This window comes from Lolium rigidum, chromosome 7 (genome assembly GCF_022539505.1).
Source record: "Lolium rigidum isolate FL_2022 chromosome 7, APGP_CSIRO_Lrig_0.1, whole genome shotgun sequence".
Taxonomy (NCBI): Eukaryota; Viridiplantae; Streptophyta; class Magnoliopsida; order Poales; family Poaceae; genus Lolium; species Lolium rigidum.
In genome coordinates this window covers 136,924,230-136,941,511 of record NC_061514.1, presented here as the reverse complement: position 1 = coordinate 136,941,511, position 17,282 = coordinate 136,924,230, and positions in this window count along the sequence as shown.

Sequence of the window (17,282 nt, the reverse complement as noted above, 5' to 3'; positions counted from 1 at the left end):
GTTCGGATGCTCCACAACACACTTGGTAGTTCTTCAGGCCAGGTATGTCGAGCTTTTTCTAGTGGTCCCAACAGGCGTTTCTTGATGCCATTGCAGATAATGCCATTGGCTTTCTCGACCTGCCCGTTGGTTTGAGGATGTGCAACTGAAGCAAAGTGCAGCTTGATACCCACTTCTTTGCAGTAATCTTTGAATTCATGGGATGTAAAGTTACTGCCATTGTCCGTGACGATGCTATGAGGCACTCCAAATCTGAAGACGAGGCCTTTTATGAATTTTACTGCGGATGCTCCATCTGGCGAATTTATCGGCTTCGCTTCTATCCACTTTGTAAATTTGTCGACAACTACTAGCATGTATTCCTTTCCTCCTGGCCATGATTTGTGTAACTTCCCCACCATATCGAGTCCCCATTGTGCAAAGGGCCACGACAATGGTATTGGTGCTAGTTCTGCTGCTGGAGAGTGAGGTTTTGCGGCGAACCTTTGACACGCATCGCAAGTCCTTACTATTTCTTTGGCCTCCCCGATTGCTGTCAACCAGTAGAATCCTGCCCGAAAAACCTTGGCTGCGATGGCTCGACTACTCGCGTGGTGGCCACATATTCCTTCGTGCACATCCTTCAGAATTACTCTTCCTTCTTTGGGTGTTACACACCTTTGCAGAACGCCTGAAATACTTCGCTTGTACAGTTCTCCTTTGATCACCGTGAAAGCTTTAGACCGTCGAATTACTCGCCTTGCTTCAACTGGATCGTCGGGTATTTCTTTCCTGAGGATGTATGATATATATGCTTGCATCCAAGGAACCTGTACCATCATCACAAGCTCTTGTTCCTCTTCATCCTCCGTGGTTTTTATGAGGGGTGTCGAAGTTTTTTCTTTTTTCTGCACCTTTTTTGGCTTTGTAGATCTCTCCGATATTTCTTCCCAAAACACTCCTGGCGGGACTGGGAGGCACTGCGACCCGATGTTTGCGAGGATGTCGGCTTCATCGTTGCTCAATCTACTGATGTGGTTTACCTCGCATCCATCAAATAGCTTTTCGAGTTCATTGTACACCTCTTTGTATGCTACCATGCTATCATTGACTGCATCACATTGGTTCATAACTTGCTGGGCCACCAATTGTGAGTCGCCAAAGATTTTTAGTCGAGTTGCGCCGCATGCTTTTGCCATCTTCATCCCGTGTATGAGGGCTTCATATTCTGCTTCATTGTTGGATGCATTGGGGAACGTCATCCGAAGGATGTACTTCAATTTGTCGCCTTCAGGTGATATCAATACTACTCCTGCGCCAGCTCCTTCTACTCTTTTGGACCCGTCGAAATTCATGCTCCAGGTTCTCGATAGGTATGGGGGTCCTGTGTTTTGCAACTCCATCCATTCTGCGATGAAGTCTGGCAGAACTTGCGACTTGATTGCTTTTCTTTTTTCATATGTGATGTCCCGAGGGGAAAGTTCTATTCCCCAAAGGGAGACACGACCCGTAGCTTCTGGGTTGTTCAGTATATTTGACAGAGGAGCCTCATTGACTACTATGATCGGGTGTGCCGAAAAATAGTGGCGCAATTTTCGTGCTGTTGTGAACACTCCGTATGCTAGCTTCTGGAGTGCGAGGGTACCTTTGTTTTGACGGCGATAAAACTTCGCCGACGAAGTAAGCTGGCCTCTCGTACTCCGTGGAGTTTTCCTTCTTCTTCTCTTTCGACAACCAGCGCCGTGCTCACCACTTGGGGCGTGGCTGCGATATATAACAGGAGAGGTTCCTTTTCCTTCGGTGCCACCAAGATTGGTGGTGTCGAGATTTTGCGCTTCAAATCTTCGAAGGCTCTGTCGGCTTCTTCGTTCCACTGGAATTTGTCTCCTTGCTTTATTAAAGCATAGAATGGTAACGCTTTTCTCCTAGCTCAGCGACGAATCTGCTCAAAGCTGCGACTCGCCCTGTTAGCTGTTGTATCTCTTTCAACTTTGTTGGCTTTCTCATTGTTACAATAGCTTGTATTTTATCGGGATTTGCTTCAATCCCTCTTGCTGAGACTAGAAACCCCAAGAGTTCTCCTGTCTGGGACACCAAAGGAACACTTCGTCGGGTTCAACTTCAGGCAGAATTTGTTGAGGTTGTCGAACGTTTCCTTGAGGTCCTCGATCAGTGTTGTTCCTTCTTTTGATGTTATGACGACGTCGTCGATGTATACTTGCACGTTTTTCCCAATCGTGTCGCCAAGCACTTCGCATCATCCTTCGATATGTTGCTCCCGCGTTTTTTAGACCAAAGGGCATTGTTACGTAACAAAACACGCCATAAGGTGTAATGAACGCAGTCTTTACTTCATCTTCTTCTTTCAACCTAATCTGGTTATAACCAGAATACGCGTCCAGGAAGGAAAGACGTTCGCATCCAGCCGTGGAGTCGATAATTTGATCGATCCTCGGGAGGCGGAAGTGATCCTTTGGACAATGTTTGTTGAGACACGTAAAGTCGACGCACATGCGAAGGACCTTAGTGTTTTTCTTTGGCACCATCACGGGATTTTCTACCCATGTGGCTTCTGTGAATATCTCTTTGATAAAACCAGCTTCTTGTAGTCGATTGATTTCTGACAGCATAGCTTTGCGGTTTGGTTCCGAAAAACGCCGCAAAGGTTGTTTGATTGGTCTCGTTGATGGATCCAAATTTAGGTGGTGCTTGGCAAGTTCCCTGGGTACTCCTGGCATGTCAGCTGGGCACCATGCGAAGATTTTCCAGTTCTCACGGAGGAACTCGACGAGCGCGCTTTCCTATCCGATATCCATGTTGTTTGCGATAGATGTCGTCTTTTTCGGGTCCGTCGGGTGAATCTGCACCTCCTTAGAATTTTTCTCTGTATTGAAAGTTGATTCTTTATTTGGCCTTCCAACGTACGGCGGTACGTCGTAATCGGTCATACTTTTCGACGCCAAATACTCAGCTTGCATCCCGAAAGTTTCGATAACCGATGGAAATCCTTGTCGCACTTATCGGCTAAGGCGAAGCTCCCTTTGACTTGTGATTGGTCCCTTGGGTCCGGGCAATCTCCACAACAGGTATGTATAGTGTAGTACTGCCATAAATCTAGCATATGCTGGTCGTCCCAACAAAGCGTGGTACTGTGATGGAAAATCCACGACTTCAAACTCCAGTTTCTCGATTCTATAATTTTCTCGGGTTCCAAGCTGAACGTCGAGGTTGATCTTCCCCAATGGGTAACTTGGTTTCTCCGGTGTGATGCCGTGGAACCTTGTGTCTGTTGGCTTCAAGTTTGCTAAGGATATGTTCATCTTCCTCAATGTATCCGCATACATAAGGTTTAAGCTGCTGCCACCATCTATGAATACTCGAGAAACATCAAATCCCGCAATAGCTGCCGGCGGAATAAGTGCTCGACTGCCCCGGTCGAGGAACTTGCTGCGGATGATCCGCTATGGTGAAGCCGATGTCTTGCCCCGACCAATTGAGGTACTCAAGCTGTTGGTGGAGGCATTTTCTCCGCCATGAACACCTGTCTCGAGATTACTTTTTGAGTTCCGTTGGACGGCCTTCCCTTCGAATCATCGACACCGCTCCGTTTGAGTTAGGATCGACATAAGGTGGTGGTGGAGGTGCTGCCGCTATTCCGAGCTGATGCCGATTGTCGTACGTAATCACGGGAGGTGGCGGTAGGTGAACTTCGCTCCTGGGCTCCCGAGGATTTCTCTCGTGCTGCTCGAGCATGAGCGTTTTCGCACATCTGAACATTGCTTGAAAATTTCGGCAGTCTTTACGCAGGTGCCCCGATCTGTCTTTTCCCGTTGCTGTCGAGGAAAAAGTGCATCTGGCATGGTCCGTTCAGCATTTCTTCGGGGGACACGAAAGGTCTTGGAAACCTTGGCCCACTATTTTGCCTGTTGCGGGAGTCGTCCCTATTATCGCTTCGCTGCTCATTGCTTCTCTGATAATCATCTCTGTTGTTTCCTCCTGTGTTTGCCCGAAATCCTGCCGAAATTTGCCCTGGGGCGTCGTAGTTCGGATACTGCCGAGGAAATCGTCGACTTGATTGATAATTTCGACCATGGTCCTCTTCTGGCGACCTGTGTCGTTTATTATGGACAGCGTCTTCTCCATCTGCCCATCTATTTGCTATCTCCATCAACGCGGATACTGTCTTTGGATTGGTCCTTCCCAAGTCCTCGACAAAATCTCCACGCCTAATTCCTGCGACAAACGCATCTATTGCTCTCTCGTCAGATATATTTTCTGCCGAGTTTTTTATGATGTTCCACCTTTGGATGTATTTTCTCATTGACTCATCTGGCTTTTGTCGACACGCTCTCAACTCTTCTAACGACGCAGGTTTTTGCACGTGGACCTGAAGTTTTTGACGAATACGTCCTCGAAACTTTCCCAGCTGTCGATAGATCCTGGCGGAAGTTTTTGATCCAAGATCGTGCGGCTCCACTTAAGTGCACCTGAATACTTTGCATGGCTGTTGCTCTAGTTCTTCCAGTTAACTTCACCGTCTCGAGGTAATCAATTAGCCAATCCTCTGGATCTTGCAAGCCGTCGAATTTTTTGAAGTGATCAGGCAACTTAAACCCCGACGGGACTCGAGTTTTTCGTACTCTCCTTGTGAAGCACGGCAGGCCGCACATATCCTCGTCGTTAAGCTCCGGGGATTGTCGATGATCCCTTCTGCTTTGCCTCGCTCTATCGACCCTTGCTTGTGCTCATGTGTCTCTTGCTCCGCTTGGTCCTTCAGGAACTGCCGCCGTTGCTGCCGCAGGTCGTGGACTATTTTGCCTTGCCGCTCCTTCGGGAGGCGTTGATACAAACGCTGTCCCCATAGCTCCAACCCTCGCTAACGCCATATTGTATAATGTTTCCCTTGGATCTCCTGGGGGTGGCCTAGATGCGAGGATGTAAGCTTGTGTCGCCATATACCCAGCTTACGGTGTCTTAGGGATAATGTTTCCTCTTGTATCTATCGACATAAAGGACATGTCGAGGTTTTGAACCAAGTGCTCTCTTTCACGCTCGGGTATGTGTTGTAACCTTGATCTTCCTCTGTTCCGAGCCTCCCTGTGGCTATCATCCGAAACTCTAGATTGTCGACTTAGATCTGCCCTTCTCCTGCTGGATGCAGAAGCTGCCTCCTTTCTCCTGTTCAACTCAGCTGTCTGTTTTTCTATTTCTCTGGCAGTGCGTGCGAGCCTATATTGATAAGCTTGCAGTTCTTGAGCTGTAGCTGTTGTCGTCATTGGCTCCGAACCATCTAGGGCTTTTGCAGCTCTATCCCAGGCTGCTTGCGGAAGTTGAACTCTGACACGTGGTGTGGGCCCGTCATATTTAGTGCCCATACCTCTCCTTAGATCTGAGGGATCGACATATGGATTACCCAAATCGTCGAAAGCCTCCGATGTTTCTTCTTGATTTTCGATAGCATAAATCTGATGATATTTTGTACTCAGATCTATGTTGGGTTTGGTGACATCATTGTTGAGATTGATGAAGACCTTGCCCACTTTGATGGATTTGTCGATTAAGTCGTAACTGTCGACATCGCTTGAGCCATCGCTTATATATGAGTCCGCAGATGACTCAAACGATGTGTCGTCGAAGATCTTGGCGAGTTTCTCTCTTGCTCGATGCTGACGTAACGTGTTGCCGAAGTTTCTTCTTCCGACTCGGTTGACGATGTATAGCTTAAAAATCGGAATCGACCGCCGACGATCCCGACGAAATCGGAATTTCGACACGATACGATCCTTCCTTCTCGACGCGAAAGTGAAACCTTCCGAACGTCATCTCCATGGGCTCTGCCAGATACGCATATGCATCCAAACGGGAGGGTGGGTGAGGAACAAAATCAACAAGACCAGCAGCGATCTGTTTACCTCGATCCATAGTGTTGCTTCCGGTTGACGATGTCGAAGATCTTGAGCGTGCCATCGAGATCGGATCCTTACGCCTCTAATTCCCACAGACGGCGCCAATTGACAAGGGATTAACTTGTCAATGCCTACGGGTTATAGGCTAGGGTTTAGTTAGAAGTAGAGGGCAAGTAGATCTCGAAGGTTTCAGCCGAAAAGTACTCGACGATTACGAAAACTAGGGTTTGTGAACAATGATTTGATGATCTCCTCGTCCCTCGACTCCCCCTTTATATAAGAGGTGGAGCCGAGGGTTTCGTTTTGTACAAGTTACAGAGTCCGGGACGGTTTCTAACTCATCCCGCCAGATTACAAACAACACTTCCTATTACAATTTTACTTTCCTTAATATATCTTGAGCTCTCGAACCTTCTTATTCTTCGGGTAGTGGGCCTTCATTAAACCCCGGGTACTATCTTTGGCAGGCCCATTTGGGATGCCTATGTCAACGATCTCGCACACCATGAAGCTGCCGAAGTGGAGGAAGAAATCCGCCAATGACCACGAGGCTAGATCCTCGTCCGGCCAGCGGCGCCGCCAGGATTCTCCGCCTCGGAGGAACCCTACACGGCCCCGCCTCATCCCTCCGCCCTGGCAGTCACACCTTGTTTCTGGTCCACAGGCGCTGGCGGCGCAGCTTCCTCCTCCGCACCAACCGGACCGCAACACACGGTACGTGCCGGTGCAGGAGGCGCAGTGTCGTTCGGCGCAGGGCGACCCCTGCCGCCACCGTGATGTCTCCCTTTCGCACGGCTGGCACCTGAACAGGTGGGAGGCTCCCTGTTCCTCCTCCTCCGACGGACCGTACCGCGCTGTGCCAGGAGATTCGCCGGCGGATCCAACGACTGACGCCGGCGATGCAGCAGGAGGAGGTGTACCGCTCGGAGGATTACTGGTGCGCCTTCCTTGCCTAGGAGCACGAAGCACGTTGGGTTATCCGCGACCGCCAAGATTTCATGCCCGCGACGACGCGCTCGACAGCGAAAACAAGGTCGTCTAGTACGAGGAGGACGAGGAGGACGAGGAGATGGAGGACGTGCCTCCTCCAGCCGATGTGAAGCTGGAGCCTGTCATCCCCCCACAACTACGACGAGGACGCGGCCACGGCTGCCGCAATAGCTGCGTCATTGGTCGATGAGGAATGGTCCTGGCTAGGGTTTGAGGACGTCATCCAGCTCCCGTCTATGGTGGCGGCGCACCTAGCCTCCCTGCCGCCGCCTCCTCGCTGCCGCCGCATGTGCTAGCACATGCGGCATGGGACGGCCAAGAGGTTCCACCTCCTTCACCGTACGGGTCACCAGCAACACCGCCGCAATTCGCGTCGCCGCAGTGACGCGTCACCGCCTCCTCGAGCACGCGCAGCCGGCGGAGATCCCTGCTTGGGCGCAGCAGTTGTGGGCGACCCCGCCCTTCGTCGATCTCGTCTCTGACGACGAAGAAGATGGAAGCATTTGAATTAGTTTAGATTTTAGTTTTAAACTATGTAACTTATGTTTAAATCTATGAAATTTCTATCAAATTGTCTCGCGATTTTCAAACTTCGCGCTATTTTATTTCTCTCATGTTTGCTGGCTAACCAAAGGGATCGCGCCGCTGCACGTGATGCCTATCTGCGAGCCGATCCGTTTCCCGATCCAAACGGAGAGAAACGGATTGTTTGGGTCAGCGATTTGGATCGGCCCGGTCGAGGCCCCGGGTCGGACCGTCTACTGCAGGCCGGTTGTCCGTCTGGTGACGGCTCTGCGAGGTTCTCCCGCCTGCTTCCTCTGATCTTCTATGACGACCATTGCCGGCAAGGTGCGGTACTTCGTATGGCCATGGGCGGAGCCAGGATATATAGGTTTTTAGTGGAGGCAAAAATGTACTTAGTGGTGCAAATATTTTTATTGAGTAGGGACAAATCAGTATTTAGCATGGCATATTACAAGGTGCTAGAAATTTGAGTGGGGTAGCCGCCCCCATTAGCTAAAGCCTGGATCCGCCCCTGCGTATGGCTATGGGAGGCCTTGTGGTATTCAAAGCGGTGAAACTAAAATTGGGGCCGGCGGCTACCAGTTGAGGTCCCTATACCCAAAAAAGTTTGAAATTTTAAAACATAACAAAATTCACCAAAAAACTAAATTCATGGATAGCTCGGCCATATATGGCCGATATGTGTACAAATTTTAAAACATAGACTTAAAAAAATCTAACTACTGCCGCCGCCGTTGCCGCGCCCTAGCCCTAGGTGGCGGTACATGGCCGTCATGTAGTCCTTGCCGTCGTTGGGGTCCTCCTCCTTTGGCTGCAGCAGGTAACTGCTGCAGCCCTGGCTGGCGTCGCCGCGCCTCCCGCGCGGCCTGGTGGATGGACCAGCGTCGTCGTCGCCATCGAGGTCGATGACGAGGCCGAGGCGGCGGCAGCGCTCCTCCTCCTCCTCGCGGTAGTCCGCCACGCTCCATGCTTCGGCAAAGGCGTCCGTCGCCGCGAAGGACTCCAGCTGGGCTTGGCGCAGCCCATGGAACTCCTTCTGGGTCGTCCTCCGCCTTGATGGCGTAGATCGCCACCTTGTACTCCGGCGGTGGCGTCCACTCGCGCTGGCTCTGGCGCGGCGGTGTGGCGTCGCGGATGACGAGCGCACCACGGGAGGAGGGATGCATGGCGGCGGCTGCGCGAGGGCGCGGCCTCCACCAGCTCGTCCTTCACCGTCGCTAAGAACCTTGGCGACAACGTGTTGTAGGGCGAGTACCTCAACGATGCCCCGCGCGCCGAGGACCCGCAAGAGGAGGTGGAAGAGGAGCACGACGACGAGGATGAACCGTGCGGCGCCCACTGGCCGCCGCTGCCACGTGGCGTCGCCAGCTGCAGGTGATGTGGTGGCATCTGCAGCGGCGGGTTGTTCCCGTCGGCGATGTACTGGAGGACCCACGCCAGAGTCCTCCCGGGCGTGCTCCACCACCGCCACAGTTGTCGTCGTAGGTGGTGAGGCGGTCCGCGCGCTGCCATACGAAGAAGACGATCCAGCCGTCTTCGTTGTCTGGCGACCACTAGGGGTCGTTCCTCTTCTCCGCCGTGAGGTGGTCCTAGTAGTGGTCGTAAATGGCGATGACCCGCTCGGTCCCCGTCGGCACGGGGGGGAGGGGACCGGGCAGGCCACCGCGGCTGAGCGCCCAACACCCCGGACAGCGCATGTCCGGCGGGACGGGGTAGCGCGCGTCCCAGAGGGCGCGCGCCTCGGTGACCTGGAGGGAGTGCCGACCGAAGCCGTTGGCGGCGGCGCCTTCCCTCTCACGGTACTGGTAATCCATGGCGGCTAGGGATGGAGGAGAAGGACGCGGTGGAGGTTCGGAGGCATGGAGAGGGAGAGGACATGTGAGACGAGGAATGGCGCGGCGGGGGAGGCACACTGCGGTTTATATAGCGGCCGAGTAGGCCGTTGGCGGGCATTAATGCCGCCGCTGAAGCCAAGCATGTGCGCATTAAAGCAGACGCGACTCGACGCGGCAGGTGAGCAGCCTTTGACCGCCACTGAAGCCGAGCAGGCGCGCATTAACGGCGACGCGACTTGACGGGCGCGGAAGGCGATGCGATGAGGAAGACGACTCAGCGGACGCTGACGGGGCGGGTCCACGGCCATGCAGGCGTTTCTCGCGGATTCTTCCCACTTCTTTTCCGCCAACATGTGCCGGCGCACCCGCTAGGTTCCCTTTCTACTGGGTTCGACCTAGGACGCCGGATGTAAAGTTGGGTCACGCCAGCTGAAAATCTGTTTTGGGGGCCGTGGCTAGGGCGGATAAGCGCCGGTACTCCCCCAAAGGCCCGGCCTTTGGGGAGGGCGAGTGGAGATGCTCTTAGACCACGAATTATCAAACTAGGTGGGCTGGCCCGTGCCCATGGCTAGGACATGTCCTTTGTCATCCTTCCCGCACTCTTGGCCTCTCGTCACTGTGTTTTTGGCGTTCGATCGTCCAAGTTGAACGTCCTCTCAAGACTACCACCAACTCGATGAGTGGGTCGGCCTCGTCGAGGCAGGCATGCAATATTTCGTACTCCATGTCTTCATTTGAGAAGATGTCGATGACCTCTAGGGGCCGGCGTCTGGGCACCGTGTTCAGCCTTATCTGGAATAGGTGGACGAAGTCGCGAAGCTATCGTACTCCTAGTAGCCTATGTGCCTGAACTCGTCCTAGAGGGAGCACAAAGCCTTGTTCCGAATCTACTTTAGCCTCGTTTAGTACTTGCGTTTTTTTATGGATTTGTGCGGATTATCCTCACAAACCCTAAATCCTAACTTATTACTAAAAGTATGTTGGAAGTATGTTGGGTTCTAGTGTATTGGTTAGTTTAATCCCATTTTTTTACTGTATTACTTAAGACAGCACACCTATCTAGTGGATTGGTCATTGGGTTTTTTATGAAAATTTAGTCCCCGCTTGGTTGACTACTTTCCTGCCCAAAATGGGTATTCTCAGTCCCAGATATTTTTGGACGGATTCCAAACTCAGCGCTCGGCTGGTCGTATGATTTACGGTTCTCACAGGTTTCCAGCCCAAAAACGCAGCTAAATCACACGGACAATGGGAGGTCTGTAAAATATTCCCCGGTTTTGTTGTGCACACTATAATTAGGGAGTTAATACTTACGCCGGGGAAAGAAAACAGCTTGCCAAGTGGGGCCTTAAGTGGATTGGGTGAAGACAGGGGTTTCACCCAATCCCCTTGGAACTCTGGTTACCAAACAAGCGCCTTAGGTGTCTCCCTTGATCCGATATTTGCCATATTGAGACTCATATTTTTCATCGAGTGGGTGAACTTCCCGAGGTATGCAATTAGGTCATTTGTCCGATCATATTCTTCACATTTCTTGACCCAGACGTGTCACGGAACCTCGGCCTGGCAAATCTTGTGGAAGAGTGTGTGACACCGTGGATCACCGAGGTGTCCCTATGGAGGTACAGCAACTCCCTTGTGGCACCATTCTAGAATCCCGACTCCCCAGGACTCCTATCGCCTCATATCGCCTGTTGCTGCGGTCCCTTCGTGGGAGCATCAGGACGCCGACTCATGGCAGAAGGACCGCGGATTATAACAATCCAGGTGGTAGTAAGTCCTCGTACTCTGCCGAGACCATGCTCAACTACGATCAGGAACTTAGTGTGGAGGGTTCGTAGCACCATGACATCTCTTTCTTCGGAGGAAAGGTGGCATGGCAAACTCAAGCGACTGCTCCAAGAGGCACTTACTCATTGACCTGCTTCCGTTCTTCCTCCACGGTGTATCCCTAGGCTCGTCACTATGGAGCGAAGAGTACAGACTGACTTGAGGGGGTGCAACTCCTGCCTCGATTGTCTAGGGCCTTGTCGTTTTGAAGCACTACTAGTAGTAGGGCACCCAACTCGTGCCTATGACTGTTTTTCTCTCAAAACAAATCAAACGGTCATAGGCACGAGTGTAGGGTGAAGTGGTGCCCCGATCATTGTAGTCTGGTGTCCCTAAGTAGGTACTCGAGTGCCGGGCCTCCCATGTACACATGGGAGGCTGATCAGCACGCATGTCGCTTTTGTTGCCGACATAGTTCTCCATTTCCCACTGAGAGTGGGCGGCGTATGTCTCCTCCACCCAGCAAGCGAAATGAGAGTAGTACCTAATAGGCATGTAGTCCTATGCGCCCAGGTAGCCAGACGTCACTACTTAGAGGGGGGATCACTTGTCCTCAGCGTGGGTTCCTGCCTCGGATGTCGAAACAGTATAGCCCGAGGACAACATCTTCCCTCAAAGGACCATTGGCCGGTGTAGATTTGATCTGTTGACGCAAGGTCCCCACGGTTGGCGTAAGTTATCTAGGTATTGAGTTAAGGTCTTCGCACAATAATACTTGAGGTTGCAAGCTCAGGTCGACGGAGTGGACCAACATGTACCCAGGTTCGGTCCCCACAGTTGTGGGAAATAGCTCTAGTGGTGGAATCGGTCTATTGGTGGCGGTGTATGTCCATGATGAAAAAAATACTGACCTGTTAAGACCCATGCCCATTATATAGGCACTTCCTAGTCTTTCCGTTCTTGTACAATTAGGGTTCCCTATCTTCTTCACCAAGTTGAGAGGAAAATTTTCCTATGAGCGATCCTTCCAGCTGTGAACTTGTGATTATTCTGGAAGGCCGGATGCTGCATACCAAATGGATTGGTAGGCCGCGTAGAGGACTCCTAGTCCTAGGCCTTGACCGCCGTGGGCATGGGGGTACCCGCACGGTGCAGCCCCATACATCTTTGACAGTAGGCAAAAAGTATCACTATCTATTGGAGGTTAAACATTGTTGGTAAATGGGTACACATGATAAGCTACTCTCAGATAAACAAGTAGCCCCATATACCATATGTCTACCTATTTGTTACGAGAGTGGATTTTTAGAGCAGGTGCTCAGCGTGCATCCCTATCTACACTGTCTATATTGCATCAAGATTTGTGCTAGCTTTTTTTTCCTTTTCAAACTTCTTATTTTTGTATCTCTCACACCACACAATTTTTTAACTTGATATTTTCCGGATCACTTAAATATAACCACTAGAATGTAGGAAAAATATTTCGAATTTTTATTTCATTATGTATATATATATTAAATTATTTATTTTGAATTATAAAATAATTTAAAATTTAAAATTGCAAAAAAAATCCAAACTATTTTTCCTCCATTCTGATTGTTGAGTGACTTGAAAAAAATTATAAATAATATAAAACTTGAAAGATACAAAAAAAGACAAAATCAAAAAAAAAGTGATAAAAGAATGGACTAACCCAGGCAATGATTATTCGGCATGGAACTGGGAAAATTAAATCTTATTTGATTAAATGAGGGCACATTTGTCAACCCAAACAAGATGGAGGGCTGGTGATTAAAAACTTGCGAATGTCACTATTACTCTGCTGTTGAAGGCTTGAAGCTGTGGTGCAAACTTGAATACAGTACTGGGCTTTGGCAAGATTTAGTGAGAAATAAGTATCTAGGAACTTCGTGTCTCATTGGTGGAACATAAAGAGGATGACTCAATGGGTGCTGGGTGGATACTTGATGAGGGAACTGTTCTTTTGCTCAGAGGTTCCCAGGATTATCTGAGAATTGCAAATGAGAAAAAAATAGTGTCAAACAAATGGCAGAGCTTAATTGGCATTTTAGTTTTGAAGGTGGCCAAACAACGGGAAACAACAGGCAATTCGGTTGATCTTGAGATGAAATGGTGACACTGGCCTTGGTTGATAATCCAGATATCCCAAGGTGGAATCATACAAAAAAATAGATTAGAGTTAACTGTCTACAAACAGATTGTCGTTCCCTTTCACTCTTTACCTAACGCTGGTGGTGGTGGTTATTGTTGTGGGTGACCGCTGAATCCCCTAGTCAGGCATTCTAATTCTTGTTTGCATAGAACTTGGAGTTGGAACTTGCACTCCAACATGATGAATGTTCCTTTATTACCATTTTCAATGGAAGTGGAGTCCATTCGGGGACCGTGTGGTACCGTAAATGGCATTACTATGAAACAACATTGTAGCAAAATATAAGTTATCATGAGGCATTGCAATTATGTAATCAATCAATATGTCGAAAGCTGCAGCACCATATGAATATCTAGCAACTGTTGTAAGCACTATAAACAGAGAAAAATGTTTAGGCTAAATAATCAGCTCACACTTAAGGGGAGAAAAATCATAGGACTAATTATAAGGAAGTAGAAGATGATCCTTGACCACTAACTAACAAAACTTTTGCGAGGGGAAGTGTCTTTACCTTTGCTCTTGACCGCAAGATGCGCCTTGCCCACTGAGTAGCAAACGAGTGTTCAGATTTGGATGTATAAGTAAGAAGAGCTTCAATGACAGCCCACAAGTGCACTTTGTCATCAACAATGGTGAGTTGAGGCAGATGAGCCCACAGCTATTCCTCCACTAGAACTGCTGTGATATGGGCAAAAAAATTGAAGGGGAAGTGAGCAGAAGATGGAGGTGGCCACTGAAAAGGGATAGGATGATATTTGCAATACCTTTGAGAGAGAGGCAGCAGCAACGAGCTCAAAAGGAGAATCAATCAATATATTCAAAGCTGCAACACCATATGAATATCTAGAAAATGCCGTGGCACTATAAAGAGGAGAAAAAAGCATAGACCAAATCATCAGTTCACAATTCGGAGGAGAACAACATGTTAAGCAATCACGAGATGAGCCTTGCCCACTAACTAGCAAAAGTTCCGTGAGAGGAAAACGTCTTTACCTCTCGCTCTCTAAACCACAAGATGAGCCTTCAACAAGTAACTAGCAAAGATATGTTCTGATGTGCATCTATATATATAAGTGAGAAGTTGCAGCGAGAACACAAGTGCACTTATTTAGCAACAATGGCGAGGAGAGGCAGATGAGCTCACAGCTATTGCTTCCCTTGAATTGTCTAGATGTGAGCAAAGGAATGAAATGGTAAGTGAGGTGATAGAGGTGACTGCTGAGAGGACATGAGTTAATATTTGAGAGAGAGAGAGAGAGAGAGAGAGAGAGAGAGAGAAATTGGGGACATGTTCTTACAAAAGCAACAAAAGGAGCAAGTAATCCCTCTACGGACTCTGCAACTTTCCTCCCCCTGAGAGTAAGAATCCCTTTGCTGATAGTATCCCGCTACCTTAGCACTCGAAGCATCCAACCACACTTTATCCATGCATTCCATCAAAATAAGCGCCCGTCAAATATTCCTTCCATCTTGGATCCTTTTGTTAAATTTCTCCTCTTTGTATAACCCCTGCAAACATTTCTTCTTATAATAAACAATTATGTACCGTCAAAGCCTCTACTACAATTATTTTACCCTCAAAAGAAGTTTGTATACAACCTGTGTAGCATCAACAATCCAACTACAATCGTGAGCAACCACATATCCAAAATTTAGGAAAACTAAAAAGCAACAAAAGGAGGAAAGCTAAGTGTACCGTAATGTAGAGGAAAGCAAAAGCTCAAGCACAAAAGTAAAGCCCATGTACCATGTCCATCAAAATAAGAATCCTACCAAACAAACAAAAAACACATGGTAACTGTAATAGCAAACCTGTAATGTGTTATTGTAAGTGCTAACAAAATAAATAAAGCCTCAAGTCTGTATACTTTGAGCCCTTCTTCGCTTTAATTCTCCTTTCTATACAACCCATGCAAACAGTTTTGTCAGAATTTTTTTTCACAAGAAGCGGTAGGGAAGGCCCATGCTGTTTTTGCATTTTCATTTTGTAAGGTTTGTATTTACAATGGTTGTAATACAATATAGGGTAGTCAAAGTACAAAAATGTAATAACAACGAGTCAAGCATTATCGCATTCCTTCCTTCAAGCTCAGTTTAGTTCTTTGTATGTTGATTCCCAAAGTGTGCTTGAAAGCTCTAATGAATTCAGCAAGGCATAATGCTTTCCCCCGCAAAAATTATGCCATGCTTATGGTTCCAAATGCTCCATCAACCAATCAGCATGATTTCCTTGAAAAAAGCAAGGCACGCGAAGGATGGCAGGAAAGGCGATGGTTTTGATAAAAAAAATAACAGCGGAGAAACCTCTATCATAACAATGACTCGGTTTACCTATTCATTCAACTTTTTTACTCTTACTCCATATGCAGTTGAGTTTGGCTTCGTAATTCTGAGCTCTACCTGTTGGTCTCTGTTATTTTGTGATCCAAATTCATATACTAAAGGGAGGCTAACTTCTGACGAGCGGAGCGAGGCCCGTCGCCGGAGGCTTGGGCCGAAGCGGAGCGAGGCCCGCGGTACGGATCGTTGCCACCGCCTATTTATATTCCCTGTAAGCCGCCGCTAGGGTTATCATCGCATCATTGTACACCCACGGCGTTTGTAAACACCACCGAAATAGTGAAGTTTTGTCTGGCTGGCGCCCGTGGTTTTTCCCTTGTGTGTTGCAAGGGTTTTCCACGTTAAAATCTCGTGTCCCCTGCAGGTGTTTTACTTTTCGTTCTTCGTTTATTGTGCATCTCAATTATAACAAGTGGTATCGTAGCCCGTGTTCTTTGGATCTAGGGTTTACGAGATGTCGTCACCGAGTTCGATCTACCGCAGCTGGACTACACCACGAGATTTGCTTTGTGGCAAGTGAAGATGAGGGCGATTCTCGCCCAATCTTCGGATCCGGATGAAGCGATCGATGCTTTCGGCAGAAAGCGAAGGATACCTGGACCGATGCGGAGAAGCTGAAAGACCGTAAGGCTTTATCGTTGATTCAACTCCATCTCGTCCAATAATATTCTCGCAGAAGTGCCTGCAGGAGAAAACCACTCGCCGAGTTATGGGTCAAACTAGAGGAGATCTGTTTGTCCAAGGATCTCACGGGCAGATTGCACGTGAAGATGAAGCTGTTCTCGCATAAGTTGCAAGAGGAGGTTCGGTAATGAATCACCTATCTTCCTGGAAAGAGATTGTTTCTGATTTGCAGTCTATAGAAGTTAAGTATGAGGATGAGGATTTAGGTCTTCTTCTTTTATGCTCGCTGCCTAATTCTTTCGCAATTTTCGTGACACCATATTATTGAGCCGCGACAAACTAACTCTCGCGAAGTTTATGATGCTCTCCAACAAAAGGAGAAAATGAAATTTATGGTGCAGGCTGAAAGTTCGTCCTCCAAGGCGGAGGCGTTAGAGGTCCGTGGCGGACCGAGCAGCGAGATAACTACTACCACAACAACGAGATAAGAGCAAGGGCGATAGAGGTCGCTCAAAGTCCAAAGGACGTGACAAGTTCTGCAGGTATTGTAAGAAATCTAGCCACAATATTGATGATTGTTGGAAGCTGCAGAACAAGGAGAAAAGGAACGGAACTTACCAACCGAAAAATAATGATGGTAATGGTAAGGCTGCCGTTGTCACCGGTAAGGGTGAGGCTGCCGTTGTTGCCGGTAGTGATAGTTCCGATGGAGATTGCTTAGCTGTTTTGGCTGCATGTGTTTCACGTGATGATGAATGGATTCTTGATACCGCATGTTCGTTTCATATTTGCTGTAACAAAGATTGGTTCAGTTCTTATGAGTCTATGCAGTGGAGATTTTGTGCGTGTGGGGAATGACAACCAGGTGCAAGCATTGTTGGCATTGGTTCTGTTCGCGATCAAGACCCATGATGGGATGACACGCACGTTGACAGGAGTGAAACACATACCCTCCATGGCGAGGAATTTGATCTCTTTGAGTACCCTTGATTGTGACGGGTACAAGTACAAAGGTGGGAACAAACTTTTGAAGGTATCATCAGGTTCTCTCATTATTATGATTGGTGATATGAATTCTGCGAAATTATATGTCCTTAGAGGTAGCACTTTGCCCGGTATTGCTGTCGCCGTTAGTTCCGA